Raw genomic sequence first — 11,213 nt, 5'->3', positions numbered from 1 at the left:
ATTATCTTTTTATTTTTGGGGGTCCCGTCGTGGTTCCTGAACTCTGGGCCTGGGAGCTGTCCCTCAGCTCTTCATCTCAAGGCTAGCACGCTACCACTTGAGCCATAGCACCACTTCCGGATTTTTTTTCTGCTTATGTGGTGCTGAGGAATCAAACCCAGGGCCTCATGCATGCAAGGCAAAAGCTCTACTACTGAGCCACCTTCTCAGCCCCTATATACAACATTTTCTTGATACATTCATCTACTGAGGGGAACCTGGGTTGTTTTCATATCTTAGCTATGTAAATAATGCTGCAATAAGCGTAGTTGTTCTGGTAGCTTTAGTATAGTCTTGTTTGTGATCATTTGGGTAAATGCCCAAAAGTGGGATTGCTGGGTCATAGGGGAGCTTTATGTGGAGTCTTTTGAGGAACCTCCATCCTACTTTCCAATGTGTTTGAACAAGTTTACACTCCCACCAACAGTGTAGTATGGGTCACTTCTGTCCACATCCCCTCCAGCACCTCTTGTTATTAGAGTTCTTGATTACAGCCATTCTAACTGGGGTAAGGGGTATCTCAATATAGTTTTGATTTGCATTTCCTTTATTGCTAGAGAGGCTGAGTATTTCTTCATGTGTCTATTGGCCATCCTCATTTCTCCTTTGGAGAAATGTCTAAGTCTTTTTTTAAATTTTTATTGTGAAAATACTGTACAGAGGGGTTGCAATTATATGAGCAAGAGAATGAGTACATTTCTTATCAAGCATTGTAGCCTCCTCCTTTGTTTCCCCTTCCCATCCCTTCCCAGCCTCCCCCTGCCCCCATACCCAATCCTCCCCTCCCCTCCCACCAAAGATGTAAAGTTCATTTTCGACATGACAAAGTGTACTTCTCATTGTTGCAACAGGTCCAACTGTATCCTTATTTAAACGACATTTTTTCCCCTTCCCCTCCACAAATTATACCGACATCAAATACAGTGAAAGCAGGGGTTATACTGTGGGGGAGGAACATACAAAGCAACTAAGAAATAATCATATAAATGCGTTAAAAACAAATGCATAAAAGAAACAAAACATTTAAATATATATCTTAGGGTTCATTTTCCTAACATCACCTTATCTGACCTTTTCTGCTTGACTCATACATATACTAGATATTGCAAATAAGGGAAACCATGGGACCTATGTTCCTTTGGGCTTGGCTTACTTCACTTAATATAATTTTTTCCAAGTCTTTCCATTTCCTAACAAATGGGGCAATGTCATTCTGATGGAGGCATAGAATTCCATTGTGTATATATACCATATTTCCTTGATATATTCATCTACTGAGGTGTATCTGGGTTGTTTTCATATCTTAGCTATGGTAAATAATGCTGCAAAAAGCGTAGTTGTTCAGGTAGCTTTAGTATAATCTTGTTTGTGATCATTTGGGTAAATGCCCAAAAGTGGGTTTGCTGGGTCATAGGGGAGCTCTATGAGGAGTCTTTTGAGGAACCTCCATACTAGTTTCCAAAGTGGTTGAACAAGTTTACTCTCCCACCAACAATGAAGTAAGGTTCCCTTCTGTCAACATCCCCTTCAGCATCTGTTGTTATTAGAGTTCTTGATTTTTGCCATTCTAACTGGGGTGAGGTGGTATCTTAATGTTGTTTTGATATTAATTCTCATCTCTTTAAGTCTTTAGCCCACTAATTTATTGGTCAGTTTTTTTTTATGGGGGGGGGGCGTCCAGCAGTGGGGCCTGAACTCTGAGCCTGGGCGCTGTCCCTCAGCTCTTGAGCTCAAGGCTAGCGCTCTACCAATTGAGCCACAGCATCACTTCCAGCTCTTTTCTTTTTGCTTATATGGTGCTGAGGAATCGAACCCAGGGCCTCAGGCATGCAAGGCAAACACTCTACCACTGAGCCACCTTCCCAGTCCCTGTGAAGTTGTTTTTATGAGGGTTTTGTTAGGAGGGATTTAATTTTTTGAGTTCCAGGTAGGGAAGATATTCGCCTACAGATTGGGAAACCCATAACTTTTGAAAGTAAATAAATTGGTAAAACAGAATATATGTGTTTTTCAAAATTCCTATAACTACTAACTACTCATTTTCAAATTCTGAACATTCTATACCTGAGAGATTAAAAACAGTAACTATTTGCATGTTATGTAATTCTGCAAATATATGTAGTTGCCAATGGGGTGTTACAGATTGAGGAATCAACAGAAAAATAGCCACATTCCGTTAGAGGATAAAACTACAAAGCATCTGTAATAATTAATTCTTCAAGAATAAGCAATTTTTTTTTCAGAGTAGGCTCTTATTTCTATGACCATCAATCCCAAGATTTATGCCATAAAGTCATCCTAGCCCAACAGTTTCCAACTTGTAAGGTGCACCTGAAATTTCCCTTAATTCCCATCATGAATAGCTTATGTCTATTCTGAAAAAATACAATACCTCTGCTGATGTGATGCCCTTCTTGGTCTGGGAAAAAATACCACAATAAACTGGGATGCAACATTTCTCCCCCAGTGGTATTCTTGAGATCAGAACACTTGCAAATATTATTTATATTTATACTTTTTTAATTATCTTACATAGGCAAGAAGTTTCCTTTTATTCTTATCTCCAATAATATTCTCAGAGAAAGCCGGACACTAGTGGCAATGAGGTTGAAGTGGTAGGGCACGACCCTTGAGTAAAAAACAGGCTCACAGAGAGTGTCCAAGCCCAGAGTTTAAGCCTTAGGACAAACAAATAAAACAAAAACCAAATAAAAACAAACCCCACTCCTAGCATTTTTTTCTCATTTATACAGAGGTACACAATTAAGGAATTGCTTCCTGTGTTATGAATAGATAGAAGAACCAAGATGTCACACAATTTCTCTCTTCATACCATGTTTCACTAAAGCCTCAAATAACTGTTTTTTTCTAAATTTATAAATTAATATCATCCATTTGTTGGCAACTCTGTCTAGTTTATTCACATTGCCATTTTATATATGAACTGTTGTAATTATCTATTTACTAAGTTCTAATTGCAACTCTCTTGAAAGAATATTCTGTGCAAATAGAATGTCAGAATCATTTGCGAATTTGTCAATTAAAACCTCTATGTAAGAAGAATTTTGTAGTATCCTATAGAATATGAAATTATTAAAAAACCAAAATATTATTTTAAATCTAAATTCTACTTTAATAAGGTTTACAAAGACCTATATTAGACAAACTTTGCTATTCTTTCAGGCTTAATCTTTTGTAATCTTTCATCATTTCTTTGGAATCCAACAGAATGATGCTTACTTACTTTCTCAAATTCTTGGATGGGAATCATGAGCCATTTTGCCTCTAGTTATGTTCTGTAATGAAGACAGCATTTTAAACACAACTGAGGAGTATGTATGAGTTGCATTTAAATAGTAAACTTGACTTCTCAAAACATAATGACAAAATTAGCCCAAACTTCCAACTGTGTATTCCTTTCTTGTTTGGTTTGTTTTATTGAGACAAAATTATTCTACCAGGTCCAGGGAAGGTATCACTATGTAATTCCAGTCTCTAATATCCTGTCTATATCTGAGTGCTAGAATTCCAGGTTTATATCACATTACCCTGCCATAGTTTGTTGGTTTATTTAATGTAGATACAGACTAGCAATTCTGAACTTCTCCAATGATCTTATCCAATAGACTGACTGATTAGACTGTTTATGTTCTATTTGCAAAAATAAAATATTCTAACATTTGACACAGAATACGAACATTTTCAGATGTATCTGCAGGGGTCTCTGATTCATTCCTCCATGGATTTGATCCCTTTAATAATGATTACTAGATTCTCTCACAATTTCTCGTCCCTAACTATGTAAATTCTCAAACTTTTTTGAAGAAAGTTCACTTGAGGACTTGCTAATATTTAAAGCTATTTCTTGACTCTATTCTTACTCAGGACATAGTTTCTATTGTTTTCTAACTTTTCTACACATTCTGAGAGTTGTTTAATTTGTGTATGTGATTATATAATTGACTGTGTGTATGTGTATGTTTGTATGTATGTATGCAAAAGACTCAAGCTCTTATTCAGCACTCATGCTCATGACTGGTATTCCATCACTTGAGCTATTTTTCCAATCCAGCTTTTGGCTGGTTAATTATAGGTGGTGTCTCAAAGACTGTTCTGTCCAGGCTGTATGCAAACTGAACTTCCCAGACTCCTCTATATTCTTAGGTTTTATTTTTCCAGGAGCAACAACGTTTAAACTAGAAATATTTTTGTGAGTATGAAGTCTAAGCTGTAGCCCAGATTTTTAACTCAAGAATTCATATAAAGTTAGATGAACATACACATTACATGTCCAGAATGTACACTGTTAGAAATGTGATCTTAAGCCAAGTGCCGGTGGCTCATTCCTATAATGATAGCTACTCAGGACGCTGTGATCTGAGGATTGCACTTCAAATCCAGCATGAGTAAGAAAGTTTCTGAGGCACTTATCTCCAATTAACCACCAGAAAACTGGAATTAGTGCTGTGACTCACCTGGTAGTGTGGTATCCTTTAGCTGAAGTGCAAAGGGACAGTGCCCAAGCCCAGAGTTGAAGCACCCCACCCCTGAACATAATGGCTAAAATCAAGGACTCTAATAACAACATATGCTGGAGGGGATGTGGACAGAAGGGAACCATACTGCATTGTTGATGAGAGTGTAAACTTGTTAAACCACTTTGGAAAGTACAATGGAAGTTCCTCAAAAGACTCCACATAAAGATCCCCTATGACCCAGCAATCCCACTTTTGGGCATTTACCCAAATGATCACAAACAAGATTATACTAAAGCTACCAGAACAACTACCCTTATTGCAGCATTATTTACCATAGCTAAGATATGAAAACAACCCAGATACACCTCAGTAGATGAATATATCAAGAAAATGTGGTATATAGGGGCTGAGAAGTTGACTCAGTGGTAGAGCTTTTGCCTTGCATGCATGAGGCCCTGGGTTTGATTCCTCAGCACCACATAAGCAGAAAAAAATCTGGAATTGGTGCTATGGCTCAAGTGGTAGCGTGCTAGCCTTGAGCTGAAGAGCTGAGGGACAGCACGATGGGAGCCAAAAAATAAAAAGAAAATGTGTTATATATACACAATGGAATTCTATGCCTCCATCAGAAAGAATGACATTGCCCAATTTGTGAAGAAATGGAAAGATTTGGAAAAAATTATATTAAGTGTAGTTAGCCAGGCCCAGAGAAACATAGGTGCCATGGTTTCCCTTATTTGCTATAATTAATATATGTCTGATACAAGCAGAAACGTTCAGATAAATTGATGTTAGGCGAAATGAACCCAAAGACAAGGATTCAAATGGTTTTTCTTATGAATGTTTCTAACATATTTATAAGTTGATTTCTTTGTTGCTTTGTATTTCCCTTCACCATGGAATAACGCCTGTTTTCATTATATTTGATGTTGGTATAATTTTTGGAGGGGAAAGGGAATAACATATCATTTAAATAAGAAATAATATCATTTAAATAAGGTAGACCTATTGCAACCATGAGATATAGAAGTCGTTATGTCAAAAAATGAACTTTACAACTTTTGGATAGGGGGTTGGGGGTGGGACAAGGGAAGGGATGGGAAGGGGAAACAAAGGAGAAGGAGATAATGCTTGATAAGAAATGCACTCAATATCTTTCCCATGTAATTGTAACCCCTCTGTATGGTATTTTCACAATTAAAAAAATCAATTGATCAGAAAAAAACAGTATGGGTTTCCATAGAATTAAACTGTTTCCAGTACTTTAAGGATGATCTCAAAGAAATATGTTCTGGGTTTTTTTTCATGATTGCTTGTTTGTTTAGTGTTTGCTGATTCTGGGGCTTGAACTCAGAGGCTGGACAATGTCCCTGAACAATAGTGTCTTCCCTGTCCAACTGCCCCCCAAACCATTACTCTACTTCTGGAGCCAAAAATCCACTTCTGGCCCTTTTGATGTTTAATTACAAACAAAAATTTGACAGACTCTCTTGCCTTGGTTGGATTTGAACTGAGATAATATGAAAACCAAGTGACATCAACTGTATCAAGATTTCTGTTTTGAACCATGGAAAACTAGATGAAGTTTATTATAAATCTAATATTAATTAGCCTCTGGCTTTTTTGTGCCATGACATACCAAAAATATTTCCAAATCTCACTTTGACTACGTATCCCATTTTGAATACAAGTGACCACAAAAAGCCTGGAAGCATTGAATTTACAGGAATAAACTTCACCTGATGTCTAAGCACATTCCTGGCAATAATTTTCGTGACCTATTAGCTAAACTTTTTTTTTTTCGACACAGTATTCTATTATAAGTAAAGTAGATGAATTAAGGGCTCTTGTCAGCTATCATTATGGAAAGAATAATTATATATTCTAAGTATGGGTTCTTTATTTTGCAATTACTATCTAAATGACTTTTGGCAGTCTTGGGGCTTGAACTCAGGGTCAAAGAAATGTTCCTGAGTTTTTTTTTCTTTGCTCAAGGCTAGCATTCTACCACTTGAGCCACAGCACCACTTCCAGTGTTGTTTTTTCTGTTAATTTGGTACTGAGGAATTTAACCCAGGGTGTCATTCATGCTAGGCAATCAATGTACCATGATGCCATATTCCCAGAGCCCTAAATGACTTTCTTAAGATGTCATTACTTTTTCATTCCATTACTATGTATTATAATTTGGGGCAGGTGGTAGAAAAGAAATGGAAAAAATACTAAGTCCAGTAAGGCTTACCTTCCTATCACATCACTAAGGAAGTACAGTGTTAAGTTGTGTGGGATTCTTAGGGCTCTTGCATGTGATATTAACAGTCATCTCTGACATGCATGACATTCTGCTTCCACTTTCAAGGTCAAGAACCAAATATCTAAGCCTTTTTATTGGTTGGGTGTGTTTTCTAGGAATGAAGAAGGAGGATGAGGAAGGTTATGGTGGAAAAATATGTATATTGGCTTCTGTCCACAATTTTGCATTTTTATAAAGTGCTACTGATGAACTTCCATTTACATCTAATTGATTATGCTATCTGCATCAGATGCAGATTAAATGAAGGCATTTATTCTGGTGGATAGTCACATATATTAACAAAATCTATTTCTAAAAAAAGAGATACTAGGTAAGAAAGAATAAAGGATTGTCTATAAAATGGTTTATTTTCCTAGCAGAACAAAATTTAGTATTGAAATGATTACTCCAGCTTTCTCTGAGGTTTTATGCTCTCTCAGTATCAAAATGTTCTCTAATTCCTGTAACATCCAAGCATAAAAGACATGATTTGAAGATCTCAGTAGTTTTAGAAAAAAAAGTACATAATAGCTTCCTTCCTTCAGAGACATGTGATGGCAAGTATGATTGATCGTATTATAGTTCTCTTTGTTTTCATCTTTATCTCAAGTGGTGCATATCTTGGCATATTACATTATGTCCTGCATCAGCTCCCTGTAGGTGAGATTTACCTCTGCTCTGCAATGTCAAGATGGGTCATATGACTTACTTCAGCTTACAAAAATGAGCTAGAAGTTGTGAAAGACTATTTCTAGGAGAAGAATTCTATCTCATTGTTTGTGTCTAACAGCTGACTTGTTTTCCCTTAGCTATAAAATAGCATGTCTCCAGAGGGAGCCTTCTTTCAAATTAAATACTGGAAGAATATAACATGTGAAATTGAGGCAAAACTCAAATACAGCCACATACATATAATACAGCAAGAACTAAGCTAATATTAGAATATGATATTAAGATGTGTGTTTCTTACCATCCTTGTATACCTTTAAGATAGTTGAATATAGCACACCAGAATTTAACAAATATTAAAGAAGAACTAAACAAATAGATAACATTTCGTGTATGAGGCTATTACATTTTTTATAAATAAGCATTCACCATTTGATCACTTGTGGGATTATTTTTTCTATTGATGTGTTTAATCACTCTAGAGCACTGTATCTAATATCCCCAATGATTATCCAGACCTTGTGATTGAGATGAGGAAGAATAAAATGTCTAGATTTTTCCTTGTCTTTTCCTCTTCTCCTTTTTCTAGTGTGAATTTTCATCTTTCTCCAAATTCTCCTATTAATAAAGGAAGAATGACACATTGCAAATATCAAGCTAAAGTCTTCAAAGCAAGAATTTCATTCTTTCAAAAATAGGTGAAGTAAATCAGTGTGTCGAGGAAGAATAAAATCATGATTATTTTTCCCTGTCTAGCTTCCATCACAGTGTCTGAACATGACTATAAATATCTAATAAACCACTTGTCTTGGCTAATTTTTAAAAAAAGTTTTTAAAATAAATCGTAATTTTTAAAATTTTTTAAAAATAATTTTTTAAGAAATTCTAATTTGTTGAGTGCTTATGGCAGGCATGAAATAAGACTGCATTAACATTGCTTGTTGAGAGGCTAAATTTTGTCAAAATCTAAGCATAATTAAAAATAGATTATTTTAAGATAACTAGTTATATGTACATTTTTTACATGAAAGGACAATATTTATTTAAACAGAGCTCAATGTGGGACGATGGTATCCTCAGAGTGCATCCAGAGGGAAAAGGGAGGAGGGGCCAAATAAGACTCAATCAACGGCACTACCACACCTTTACTGTTTGATCTACACTGCCAGTCACCACATAGAAGGCCGTCTTGTGGAAATCCAAGAGGTAACAAAGTGTTGATGCGCAATGAGAGTTTTCATCCATCGCTTATTCTTGTAATCCCATACACGTAGGGTCTTGTCATCAGCACAACTCAAAATAAAATTTCCCCTAGAATGGAACAGAACTCCACGTACCCAGTTATCATGACCCAAAGAGTCATAAGGCACATGCCAGTACTGACATCCCACATCTTAATAGTTTTGTCTCTGGATCCAGATAGCAAGAATGGTCCAGGATTGCCACTTTTCTTAGTCTCAGATCCTGTTGCTTCAGAGATGGAAGAATATGAACTTTCTGGAGTCTAGGAAATTCATTTCACCACATGCTCATGTTCTCAGAGCTCTGCTTTGCACTCCTTTGTTGCTACGACCCACACACGACCAGTCTGGTCATTGAAACAGCTAGCTATCAGAGTGCCATCCTGATTTGGCCATACCATACCCACCCATTCTCTGTGTCCTGTAAATGTCTTCACACAGTAGCCAGTTTGCACTTCCCACATTTTCATAGTTTTATCCCGTGAAGCAGACACTATATGATCTCCATTAGGCATGATGGCTACTGAAGAGACATTGTGGTCATGGCGATGCATGGTTCTGATGCATTCAAATCCCTGAAAATCCCATAGTTTAATGGTCATATCTGCAGAACAGGAAGCCAGAAGCTTGTCACTGTGGTCAAAGGAAATATCCTGTAAAGAATCTGTATGTCCCTTAAGAGTTCATTCAGAATCTCCAGTCTCACAATCCCACACCATAATTATACCATCCTCTGAAGCAGAGACCATGACACTGAACACAGCATGGAAAATGACTCCAGTGACCACTCAATGCATATTTCTCTGGTGGATGGGGAATCCATTCTTTTGGATCTCGTTTCTGACCAAGAGGACCACTTGACATAAATACTTCTGTTGCTTCATTTAGATTTGATTCTAATTCCATAACCTTTTTTTGTAATATAATAACAGATGTCCATTTTTTTCTCAAAAGGCCAACACTCTTTGTATCTAATTCTTCATTCATATCTAATTCAGCTTCCTTTTAAAAAACCGAATATGCCTCTTCATAGCCATTTGAAAGAAGATAATCTGCTATAGCTCGATTTAGTTCATCTCATTGTCCCTGGGACAGCACCATTTTGGCTTTAATGTGAAGCTTATTTGATATAGTGGTATGGCCCTCCTACAGGAAATCAAGAAGCTTTGTAATCCTTGAATATATAATCAAATATGCCACTAAGTGCTTCCACACAGAGGAAAGTATTCTTTTGCAAGTGAATCCAGTAATCAGGAAATAGTTAATAAGTAAGGTTCATTCCACCTTAGTACTGCTTGACTTCTAGTTTTATAGGTACATTTTTAACATAACATACACACAGAGACATCCTTTTTCTTCTTTTCCTCTCCACACTTATTCTTCAATAAGCAGTTAAGGTCATTCAAATAGTTGTGTTTCTTTCAGAAATAGATAAGACACAAAAAAGTTAGAAAAAGAGAACCAGGATTGGGTGGCACCACCCAATCTTGCTATTTAAAAATAGCAGTCAAATAAATATTAACCATAATTCCAAAATAATAGCAGCCAAATGCTCTTGAAAAGAGAAGATTTGAAGCAGAATGTGTAACAATTGATAGTGCCAGGACAGCTTCAGGAGCTGCTCTCTGGGCTTTTGGGTTTTTAGTACATGACAACATTTAAATCAGGATTAATTGCTTTCAGGGACTAATTTTTGTTCTAGTTTTATTTCATTGAAGAAATATGTTGTTCAAATTTAATGAAAGAATAACAGGTTATAATAGAAAGAATGCTACACACGTTGTAGGCAGCAAAATGCCTTCCCAACATATCTATCATCTCCAAATATCTAATCCTTCAAATGTAGATGTGCAGTATATATACATGTGTGTGTGTGTGTGTGTGTGTGTGTGTGTGTGTGTGTGTGTTTGTGTGTGTCTTTGTAAAAAATGACCTTTCATTACCAAGGAACACAAATTTGAATAATTATCAGATAGGGAAGCATACTCAAATGGGTATTTAACAGTTCCAGCTGTAGTTGGAAAGGGACATGATTAGGTAAGAATAATCAGAAAGATGTAAAAAGGCTAAATTAGAAGATAAAGGAAAAGACAACAACCCGGATTCTGAAGTTTCTTGAAAGCAGAACAGGAAGTAAAAGTCTTTTCCACTAAAATCACCTGAAAATATTTCAGCTATGTCAGTGGCTCGATTTAAATCTAGTGAGACATCTTTTAGATTTCTGTCCTTTAGAACTCTAAAATGATAAATATGGATTATACAGGCCACGTAACTTGTAGAAATTTGTTACAGCAGATTTTGTATAGTAAACTAAGGGAATTACAGTCTTTCCTGATACAACTGCAGGGACATTACATATCATGGTTTCTGAAAATAAGAAAAAGTTGCCACCGGCTTTGTACACATGTATGATATACATAAAACAGCACTGCTTATCACTTATCAATTAATTATACTTTTGGCATATAAATATATAAACATATAAATATGAAT

General features: G+C 36.2%; 1 pseudogene; it reads right to left on the bottom strand.

Moving 5' to 3' along the window:
- Positions 1-8,604: 8,604 nt before the first annotated feature.
- Positions 8,605-9,821, bottom strand: LOC122098181 (annotated as a pseudogene).
- Between the last annotated feature and the right edge of the window lie 1,392 nt (positions 9,822-11,213).

Source organism: Dipodomys spectabilis, unplaced genomic scaffold, assembly GCF_019054845.1.
Source record: "Dipodomys spectabilis isolate Male_0828 unplaced genomic scaffold, ASM1905484v1 ptg000463l, whole genome shotgun sequence".
NCBI lineage: Eukaryota > Metazoa > Chordata > Mammalia > Rodentia > Heteromyidae > Dipodomys > Dipodomys spectabilis.
Note: the sequence above shows the minus strand (reverse complement) of the source record. Positions and strands in the feature narration are given on the sequence as shown.